Source organism: Cynara cardunculus (assembly GCF_001531365.2).
Source record: "Cynara cardunculus var. scolymus isolate 2C chromosome LG 4, CcrdV1, whole genome shotgun sequence".
NCBI classification, from domain to species: domain Eukaryota; kingdom Viridiplantae; phylum Streptophyta; class Magnoliopsida; order Asterales; family Asteraceae; genus Cynara; species Cynara cardunculus.
The window spans coordinates 15,552,947-15,563,411 of NC_037531.1; the positions used below are offsets into that span (position 1 = coordinate 15,552,947).

At 27.6% G+C, this 10,465-nt stretch overlaps 1 pseudogene; it reads right to left on the reverse strand.

Annotated features, from left to right (window-relative positions):
* Positions 1 to 6,617: 6,617 nt before the first annotated feature.
* On the reverse strand, positions 6,618 to 7,360 carry LOC112510919 (annotated as a pseudogene).
* Between the last annotated feature and the right edge of the window lie 3,105 nt (positions 7,361 to 10,465).

Below are 10,465 nucleotides of genomic sequence, written 5' to 3' on the forward strand. Positions count from 1 at the left end.
ATTTTCTTTAATTAATAATAAAATAAAAAGTAATAATCACAAAAAAACAAAAAAACACAAAAAATCATAAAACATAAATGATGAAAAGCTACTTAGAGGTGCCATTAGCACATGATAGGGGTGTCATTAGCCACCCCTTTTCGAATACGTACAAGAAAATAAAATAAAATAAAATAATGAGTTTTGTCGTATGTTGTCAGCTGATTTGTGCGTTGAAACTAAGTACCACAGATCTGTCCATAAGAAACTTGTACGCTATGATGGGTGACAGCTTGGTGTAAAATTGAAGATGAAGGACCAATCATTTGTCTTACTTCTGGGACTCCTAAAATCATCATATATACACGCGTCAAATGGTAGTTGGCTCCTGGATGTTCGTCACTTACCGATGATGAAGCTACGGTTTTTAAGCCTTTGATACGCGGTTACGCGAAGCTTTTTTTGTCGGTTCCTTTTTCTTGTTTTAGAAGTTGGCTGTTGGCACACACCATACTTGATAGAAAATATATCTAAAATACTTAAATTCACATAAATAAATATATACTAGGATAGTACTCGCGTAATTCAGCGAGATATATCTTTATTTTAATATTTCATTTTATTATTTATCTCAGTCGATATTATAGTATGGTTTTATGTGATTTTGAAAAAACAATGATGTTTTTATTTTTTAATAAAATATAAATTTGAAGATATCATAAAAATTTGACAAAAATATATCGATATTAATATCAAATTAACTATTTAAAATTCATATTTTTTGTGTAATTTTATTATAATTTAAGGTTCAATAACGAAGTAATTTATATTTGGTTTAATAATATAATTTTATTATAAAGATAATAATTAATTATTTTGTTAGAACTCGATAATTATACTAATTATATTTTAGATCTTTTATATTTTAAAATGAGATGTTTATCCTCTATTTGATTATGTTTATCCAAAGTTAGTTATACGAATTCAAACATGGAGCTTTAATAAGTTGCACTTATGCATAACTACTTGTAATCTTGAATTTTAAGTAATATGCATCAATATACACTACTTTATGCATAAAAAATGGTTTTTAAGAGTTTTTGACAAATATTTTATAATATATATATATATATATATATATTAACCTGAATATCCAACTCGTTATGTGAACCGATTAATTTCAGGACGACCACCTGGAGGGTTAATGGTTCAAGATTTTTAAGGAGTTGCTTAAGTTCGAGTATGCTTATCTCAAGTTCGAGCTTAATCATAATTTTCGAGTTCAAATTAATTTCGAACACAAAATAAAACTTAGCATTTAAAATTGGATTAATTTTTTTTCACTCAAAACCTTTTTTTTGGTTGTCAAAATAATATGTATGTTTATATAAACTACAATTTATCCATACTATATTATAAAAATTTGACAAAATTTATTAAAAATCGTTTTTTATGCATAAAGTATTTTTTATTGATGCATATTACTTAAAATTCAAGATTACAAGTGGATTGTGTATAAGTACAACTTATTAAACTTTCATGTTTGAATTCGTGTAACTAACTGCAGATAAACATAATTAAATATTGAATAAACATCTCATTTTAAATATAAAAAACCTAACATATAATTAGGATAATCATTGAGTTTTAACAGAGTACTTAATTACTATTTTTATAAAAAATTATATTATTAAATAACAAATAAATTTCGTTATTAGATTTAAATTAAATTATAATAAAAAATGAATTAAAGATATTATCATGAAAATGAGAACTTTTAAATAATTAATATGATACTAATATCGAAATATATTTTTTCAAATTTTTATGATATTTTTAAATTTATATTTTATTCAAAAATAAAAAATTATCACTCTTTCAAAACCATATAAAACCGTATTATAACACCGATAGAGACAAATAAAACGAAACATTAAAAACAAGATGTATTTCGCTGTATTGCGCGAGTATCCTTCTAATAATACAAAAACAACAATTTCTGAAAGTTTTTGATCCATATACATCTGTCCCTGATTTATCGTATATATTTTAAATTTCATAATTATCTTTTTAATTATATTAACTATTTTATTAACGGTTTTCTAAAAAACACAATTTTCCTATTTGAAATCATCCGATTGATGTAATGTTTCGTTGGTAAAAAGGCATTATACTAAAAGAAAGATCAATCAGTTGCGTTGTTTCGCTAGTAAAACAACATTGTATTATCAAAACAGATCAACCCAATATGTTATTTCATTGGTAAAACAATATTGCATTATCAAAACAACACACATCAACCCATGTTTCTTTCATTGATGAAGTTCAAAATCAAACCAAAAGGCGAGGGTTTTTTTAGGAAACGATTGATAAGGTAATTAATATAATTAATAAAATAGTTATGAAAATTAAAACTGTATTTATCAATATTTATTTATAGAGTTTCTAACATATAAAAGGTTTTTATATGATCTTGAACCATATCTGTATACGACTAAGGGATTGCTTATTTGAAACAACTTATGTTTTTCTACAAAAGTGTTTATCAACTTATTATAAATTAGAATGATTTAACTTTTTCAAAAACAACTTATTACCGGTTTGGCACCGGTATAAGTTGTTTATCCAAACACTTAAAAGTGCTTATTACTGGTACCACATCGGAATAAGTCAATAAGTTGTTTTTATAAGCAATCCCAAACACCCCCTAAATTTACACGCAACTACCAGCCTCCAAAAATATTGGATTTCACTGGTGACTCGAATGTTGTTTGGCCATTGGCCCTTTGACGTTTATAAAATAAGTTTTGTAAATTAAGAAATTGTATGATGAATTTATAAATATACAAAATTTAATACGATATACAATTAAATAAACGTGTTTGAATACACTTACAACAATGGGGAGTGAAATCTAATATCGTCACTTGTTATTTTTGATATATGTAAATCGGTTAATAGTATCGTTATTGTTAAAATCTAAACCATCTTATGATTTTTCATGTTAGCTTTGGGGAGTGAAATCAAATACCCGTCTTTACATATATTATCTGGTTTCGCTATCAACGATTATCATCTATTATGCAACGTTTCGCCTTTACATATATTATCTGGTTTCATTATCAACTATTATCATCTATTATGCAACGTATGAAAAGTCAAAACCGATGTCTTGTTTGATAACATTACGTATAATGTTAACAAAGTTGTGATTTTAATTTAACAAGAAACCGAATCATTTTGCATATATAAGAATATGATAAAATTTTAAAATTATTGCATTAGCAGTTTAAACTCATCCAAACCATTTTAAGTTTGTCCAATTATTAACTGCAGGTAGCATGGGATCTATTGAAAGCTGACTGAGACTGATAATAAAATAAATAACGATTCCACTAAACAAGAACTTACAATTTATGACAGTAGCTTACATATTTATGCAAACTGGTGTTTAGTTTTTCAAAAGACACAAGCTTATAAAAACCCTTTTCGGCTCGAAACATATTCTTTTAAAATATGACATCCCTAATGTTTTTTTTTCCACTGTGATCCTGATTTCTAGTCCTTCAGTTGAATTAATCCATTTGTTTCTACAAAACGTCTTTTCATATTAATCAAGCAAACTTTAAGTCATTTAACCGAGGAACACAACCCTTAAGAGATGCTGATATATCAACGTAAATGTATCTGTACTATATTATAAAGCATTTGACCAAAAACTCTTAAAAACTACTTTTTATGCATGAAGTACTATTTATTGATGCATATTACTTAAAATTCAAGATTACAAATAAATTGTGTGTAAGTACAACTTATTAAAGCTTACTGTTTGAATTCGTATAACTAACTTCAGATAAACATAATCAAATATTGGATAAACATTTTATTTTAAATATAAAAAAATAAAATATAATTAGGATAATCATTGATTTCTAACAAAATAGTTAATTATTATCTTTATAGAAATTATATTATTAAACCAAAAATAAATTAATGAAATACACAAAAAAAATGAAAATTTTTGAATAGTTAGTCTGTTACTAATATCAGTATTTTTTATTTTTTATAATATCTTCATATTTATATTTTATTCGAAAATAAAAGCATTATTGCTTTCTTAAAACCACATAAAAACCGTGTTATAACATCGACTAAGACAAAAAAAATGATACACTAGAATCGAGATGTATCTCGCTGCATTGTGCGAGTACCCATCTAGTTTTCTATAATATACAATTTCAAATCTTACTGAGTAGATCAACTTAAATGTATTTTCTGAATTAAATCTATAATCATAACGTACAAGTCATCAATATATTAGAACTCTCTTTGGAAAAATAGGTACCATGGAGCCTACCAACACACCAACTACTAACTCCCAAGGGAGTGGTACTGTTTTTTATAGTACTATATACTCTGTTTTAATGAATTAAATTTATGAAGATTCAGTCCAGTGTTACAGGAAATTGTATTAATTGAGTTGTTCAACAATAACGTGCCGTTCAATTAAAATCCACCACACTATCATTGATCTTCAGACGTGAAAACCCACTTAATCCATTAATGAAATACGAAAAAGTAAACCACTTGGGTTATTGCGTACTAGTTAAGCCTTTGGGGTATGTAATGGAAAATATCATCTACCTCGGGGTTCAAATCCAAGCTTGCCAAAGTTCTTGTGGCCATGGAGGTTCACCTACGATAACTTCAAACCATTCATGGTCACTCGAAGGATTAGCGTGTGTGCATAAGTTGGCCCGAAAACCCATACATAGTTTCCCAAAAAAACATAAAAATTGGATTTTTCTTTATTAAACACTATAAAAAGTACGTTTGGCAAAGTTAATACAAACAAGTTATAATTAAAATCTTGACTTTTTTCCAAAGAGTCAATCCAAAATTCAAATGGGTCAACTCTTGGGTTGACATGGTCAACGAGTCAACCCGAAGCATTACTCGTCGCCATATACCCCCCCCCCCCCAATTGAATGTTTCATGTCCAAAATAAATTACGATGTATTAAATCCAATCTTTAATTATATACGATTCTCGTTTTAAAAACGTCCGATTCCACAAATAAGTTATTGAATTATTTCTTATAATTTTAAAGGTATGAACTGAATTAATTAATACCCTTTATAATTTGATGTCTAAATCTAGACCAACTTAATCAAAACATTTTGATTTATTTTGATTAATCCACATAAATAAATTAGTCTCAAATCTCTTTTTAATAAATATTAATTTTATTAAAACGACTCGAGTTTAACCGAACTCGACCAAGACAAGTCGGCCCTGGCCCAAAACCTTGTCCAACGTTAGTCGCCCAACTCGACGCCCGGCCTAACCCGATCGCACCCTTGGTGAGGTTATCGTGAACGATCTTCGTTTGAGATCGTTTCTTGGCCGTTTTTCACCAACCTTTTTACAAAATTTTATAAATAACAATATCCCCACTCATATCCAATTTTACAGCCCCTATGGTTCATTATTCGACTCGAAAGTCGAGATTTGGTATCGGATCCCATCGATCCACCGCCACAAGCGGCTTCTAGCCCAAAATCTAGATCTACAAGCCACCATTCAATGTGTAACTTATACCATTGGAAAGGTAATTGAAAAACAAAACCAACCATATATTATACATCAATCTTGGTCGAGTATTTTACCTCCAATCGTCTTTTTGTGTGGAATGACCCTACGACGCTCCACAGTCGATATCTCTCTCATTTCTTAATGAAATTTTGAAACTTGAAAGAGGTTTACTCCCTTACATCCTTGAGATCAATCCCACAAATTTTCAGCCGAAAACTCTATTATACAGGGCTTCAAATCTGCCATTGAATATGAAAAACGTGATTTGGGAATGATTTTCCAAATCTTAATCATTTTCAAATTAATTTTCTCATTTTTGGCAGAACTAGTCCCTCTAGTTTTTCTCTGTATGCTTTTTTCAAATCAATTAAATTCAAAATATATCTTTTCCCATTTTATTGATTTTATTTATTGTAATTAAATCATATTTTTCGAGTATCGACACTATAATTCCTTATCTCGTTTACTCTTTAAATTTCTAACCCCAATAATTATTTCTTTATAAATCATAAATTTTAGAGTGCGCACATATTAATTATACCGTATGTTTGCAAAATTATTATAACTATAATAATTAAAAATTGAATAATTTTAATAAGTAAATGATATAATTTTTTCAAAATTTTAGGTTGAAATCTCATATAATTAATAGTTTTATTTATTTTATTTTAATTACCATCTGAAGAATTTTAATAGGTTTTGAAAGAAAAATAGTTTTATTATACCTACCTATTTTTATGTTTATTAAATGTATTTTACTCCCACTATTTCATATTCCATTTTAATTTTATTTTTTATTAATTAATCAAATTTGTTTAATATTTAAATTAAAAACATATATATACTATATACTATATGTATGTAGAAGTGTGTGTGTATATATATATATATATATATGTGTGTGTATGTGTGTGTACTAATAAAATATAATAAAGAAAGAAAAAATAATAAATGGAATTTGAGGATAAATATTTAAAATTCCATATACCACAAGGAAAACTGAGGAATCAAATCAAACGTGTTTTGATTACCCTAAAATAACATTAATTAAAACTTGTGTTTTGTATTGCTGTTATTGGATGAATAGTGTGAGCCCTTCTGATTGTTGAACCATATGCTTCTGATAATCCCATATACTTCACTTTGCCTTCTTCTATCAGTTTCTTCAATTCTCCCATCTTTTTATATTACACTTGGTCACATAAAAAACCACTAGTTTTGATATTTATATAAATAGCAAACTTTATTTAGTTATGGTAGATTTTGGTTTTGCCTAAATTTCAACACAAAGAGACGAACCCGTGACTTTAACTGGGACACAAATGTCAATTCGATGGACGTAGAAGAAATCAATACAGTCAATATCAAGTCTCTTCAAGCTAGCTTCACAAGCTGATCGAACATACGCCGGATCACCGCACATATCCTGCTTTCCGTTGATCCATTGGATTCCAAACTTGGTAGCAATTTGAAATTTGTCTCTCAGTCCTTCTTCTTTCAAAGCCTGTTCAGATTTCCCAAATCAAAACTCAAAAACTACGTAGCTAACAAAACCAAGCGATTAACTCGTTACTTACCTTGTCGACGAGAACTTCGTTGGTGTGAGGACCGTGGAAGCCGAAGGTGTCAAGGAAGGTGAATGGCATGGTGGAATGAGCTTGATCATATCGGGTTCGGGTTTCCAGAGATTATAGTAATGTTCTGACATACCCAAACAACCCAATCCCTTTGATGAAACAACTAGACCTTGTGAACCTAATTTCACTTTTGGGATCACCGACGCCATTTGTTGTTTGTGATTTGGAATTTGCTAAAATCCTAATCAGTTCACAGAGCATCCACAAATCCATGAACAAATTTTTACTTTTATCATATCAGCTTTTCACTGATATTTTTTTATCAAAAACTTATTTTTATAAATCTTCTCCAATAAGTCTTTTCAAAAGCTTTTTCATCAATTACATTATAATTTACCATCATATATTTAAAATGTTTTATAAAAGCTCCTCATTTAATTTGTCATTTTAGAGTTCACGTCATATTTTTTGAAAACAAAAATTATTTAACATTAAAAAAATGAGTTCGTTAAAAAATAAAAGACGATTAACATGTTGCATGATTTTTAAATTTTTTTAGGTATTCGATATTTTGATATCATTTTGATCGTCTTGACAAAAGTTTTTTTAATAATGTATTTTATTATAAAATATATTTGATTTTATTATAGATATTTAATGAATTAGATTAATTATTCAAAATGTGATAAGGTATGAGATGAAAATATCTATACTATATTATAAAACATTTGATAAGAATTCTTAAAAACTAAAGTACAACTTATTAAGCTCCATGTTTGAATTCATGGAACTAATTGTAGATAAATATAATCAAATACAGAATAAAGTTTCCATTTTAAATATAAAATATAATTAGAATAATTATTGAGTTCTAAAAGAATATTTAGTTATTATCTTTATAAAAATTATATTATTAAACCAAAAATAAATTACTTCATCGTTTTACCTAAATTAAATTATAATGAAAAAATTGAATTAAAGAAACAACATAAAAAAATGATAACTTTTATATATATTTTTTAATTTTTATGATATCATCAAATTTATATTTTATTAAGAAAAACATTATTGCTTGCTCAAAATCACATAAATGTGTAGTATCACATCGACAAGGACCAAAAAAGTAAAATAAAACATTGAAATCGAGATATATCTCACTGCATTGCGCGAGTACCTTTCTAGTAGTTAAAAATATGCCAACCGGTTCAAGATGATGATGATGAAATATTTTTCTTTTATCAAAATTATGTTTTATTTGAGTTAAAGAATTTCATGATAGTAATATTTCTGAAAAGATAAAATATTTAATGACAAGCTGATTATATTTAGAAAATATATGTTTGTGTAACCAGGTTTTATTGATTAAATGGAGAGACCAAATCCTAAAAATGAAAGTTGAGAGAAATACTAAATCTGTTATAAAAATAAGAAATTGTTTGAGAGACCAAATCTATTATATTAATGTAAATTAGTTTGAGGGACCAAATATGTTACAAAAGTAAAAGTAGTATGAGGGACCAAATTTGTTATTGAAAGTTAAAGTTAAGGAAAGAAGAAGGTAAATAGACAAAAATGCCCCCTCACTAACGAAAACTTAATTGAATGAGTTAGAGGAAGGACCATATCCGTTGTAAAAATGAAACTATAGCGACGTCCTTTATTAATAATTTCTTTCAGGGACCTTACTCGTTAATTCATGTAAACCACAGGACCAAATCTGTATTTAACTCTCTTTTTTTATATCTATTTCCCCCTTTCCCATCCCTTACCCATTTTTCTCTCATCTCCTACACTGCGTTCCCTCTTCTCAGGAAGTCGTCTTCGTCGTCGTCGTCGTCGTCGTCATCATCTTGAACGGAAAATGGAAGAAAAATATTTCATTTCCAATCATTAAACAAAATTAGGAGGGAAAATGGTCAGCAATCCATGTCAATGTCAACTAAAAAATAAACACATTAATCAAAAGCCACTCATTACTTCACTTGTAACAGACTCATTTGTCGACGTATGCATCTAATTCTTACTAACTATAAATGAAAAGCGGAAGTATTTATCAGATTATATTTATAAAAGATAGTTCTTATGGCTCGTGAGCACGCTGAACCATCAATATGATTGCTCCCAGGGCGTAGCAGAGTTAGCTTCAAGTGGTATACTTGCACGAACAAGTGAAAGTTCGTGTTTAACAACTGCAATGTGGTAGTTACAATTTCGTTGAGGATTGAACTTCTTGCAGACACTAAACTTCGAAACCATCCACCTAAATCCTAATGACCCGTTACATACATATTTTGTCTCTAGTTGACCCACGATCATTTTTCGCTCAATCTATCGATGTGATCGAGATCCCTCATAGTATAGAAATAACGGTCATAATATCTTGTGATGATTGCTAATAAAACAAATGGGTAAATTAAAATTAAATTTTTTTTTATAATATTTATATGTTTTAAAACAATAAAAAGTAAAAAAATTGATAATAATTAGAACCATGGGCTTAGTTCCACTTGAAAGCCCAAGGCATAAAGCATAAGGCCCATGGTGCAAACCCACTAATACAAGAGCCCAAGCCATTTTGATCCATCACTATTCACTAGTGTACAAATAACCATGGAAATTTTTTTTGAAGTCGTTATGTATTTTTAAAGGAAAGTATGGAATTAAAATCTCGCGATTTCAATAAAATCCCATAAACATAAGATATAGAAATCATGTGGCATAGACAGTATTTTGTGAGATTTCATAAGATTTGTTTGTAATAACGTTTTAAAATATGTCAAAAACATTTGTTTTGTAATAATCAATTAATAAATACGTAATTTAACTAATTTTATAATTTTAAAAAAATGATTTATAAAGAGGAAATTGAATACCGTTCCAGACCCTATAAATCAAACACACAAACGATTCCAAATTCTAGTTTAATAAATCATTCCAATTGTTTTTATACTACTAGAAACGTACTCGTACAATGCAGCGAAATACATCTTAATTTAATATTTTATTTTTTATTTCAGTCGATATAGTATGGTTTTATGTGATTTTGAGAAAGCAATGATGTTTTTATTTTTGAATAAAATATAAATTTGAAGATATCATAAAAATTTGACAAACATATATCGTTATTAGTATCAAATTAACTATTTAAAATTTCTCATTTTTATGTAATTTTTTAATTCAATTATTTTATTATAATTTAATTTAGGTACAATAACTAAGTAATTTATATTTTATTTAATAATATACTTTTCTTATAAAGATAATAATTAATTATTTTGTTAGAATTCAATAATTATCCTAACTATATTTTAGAT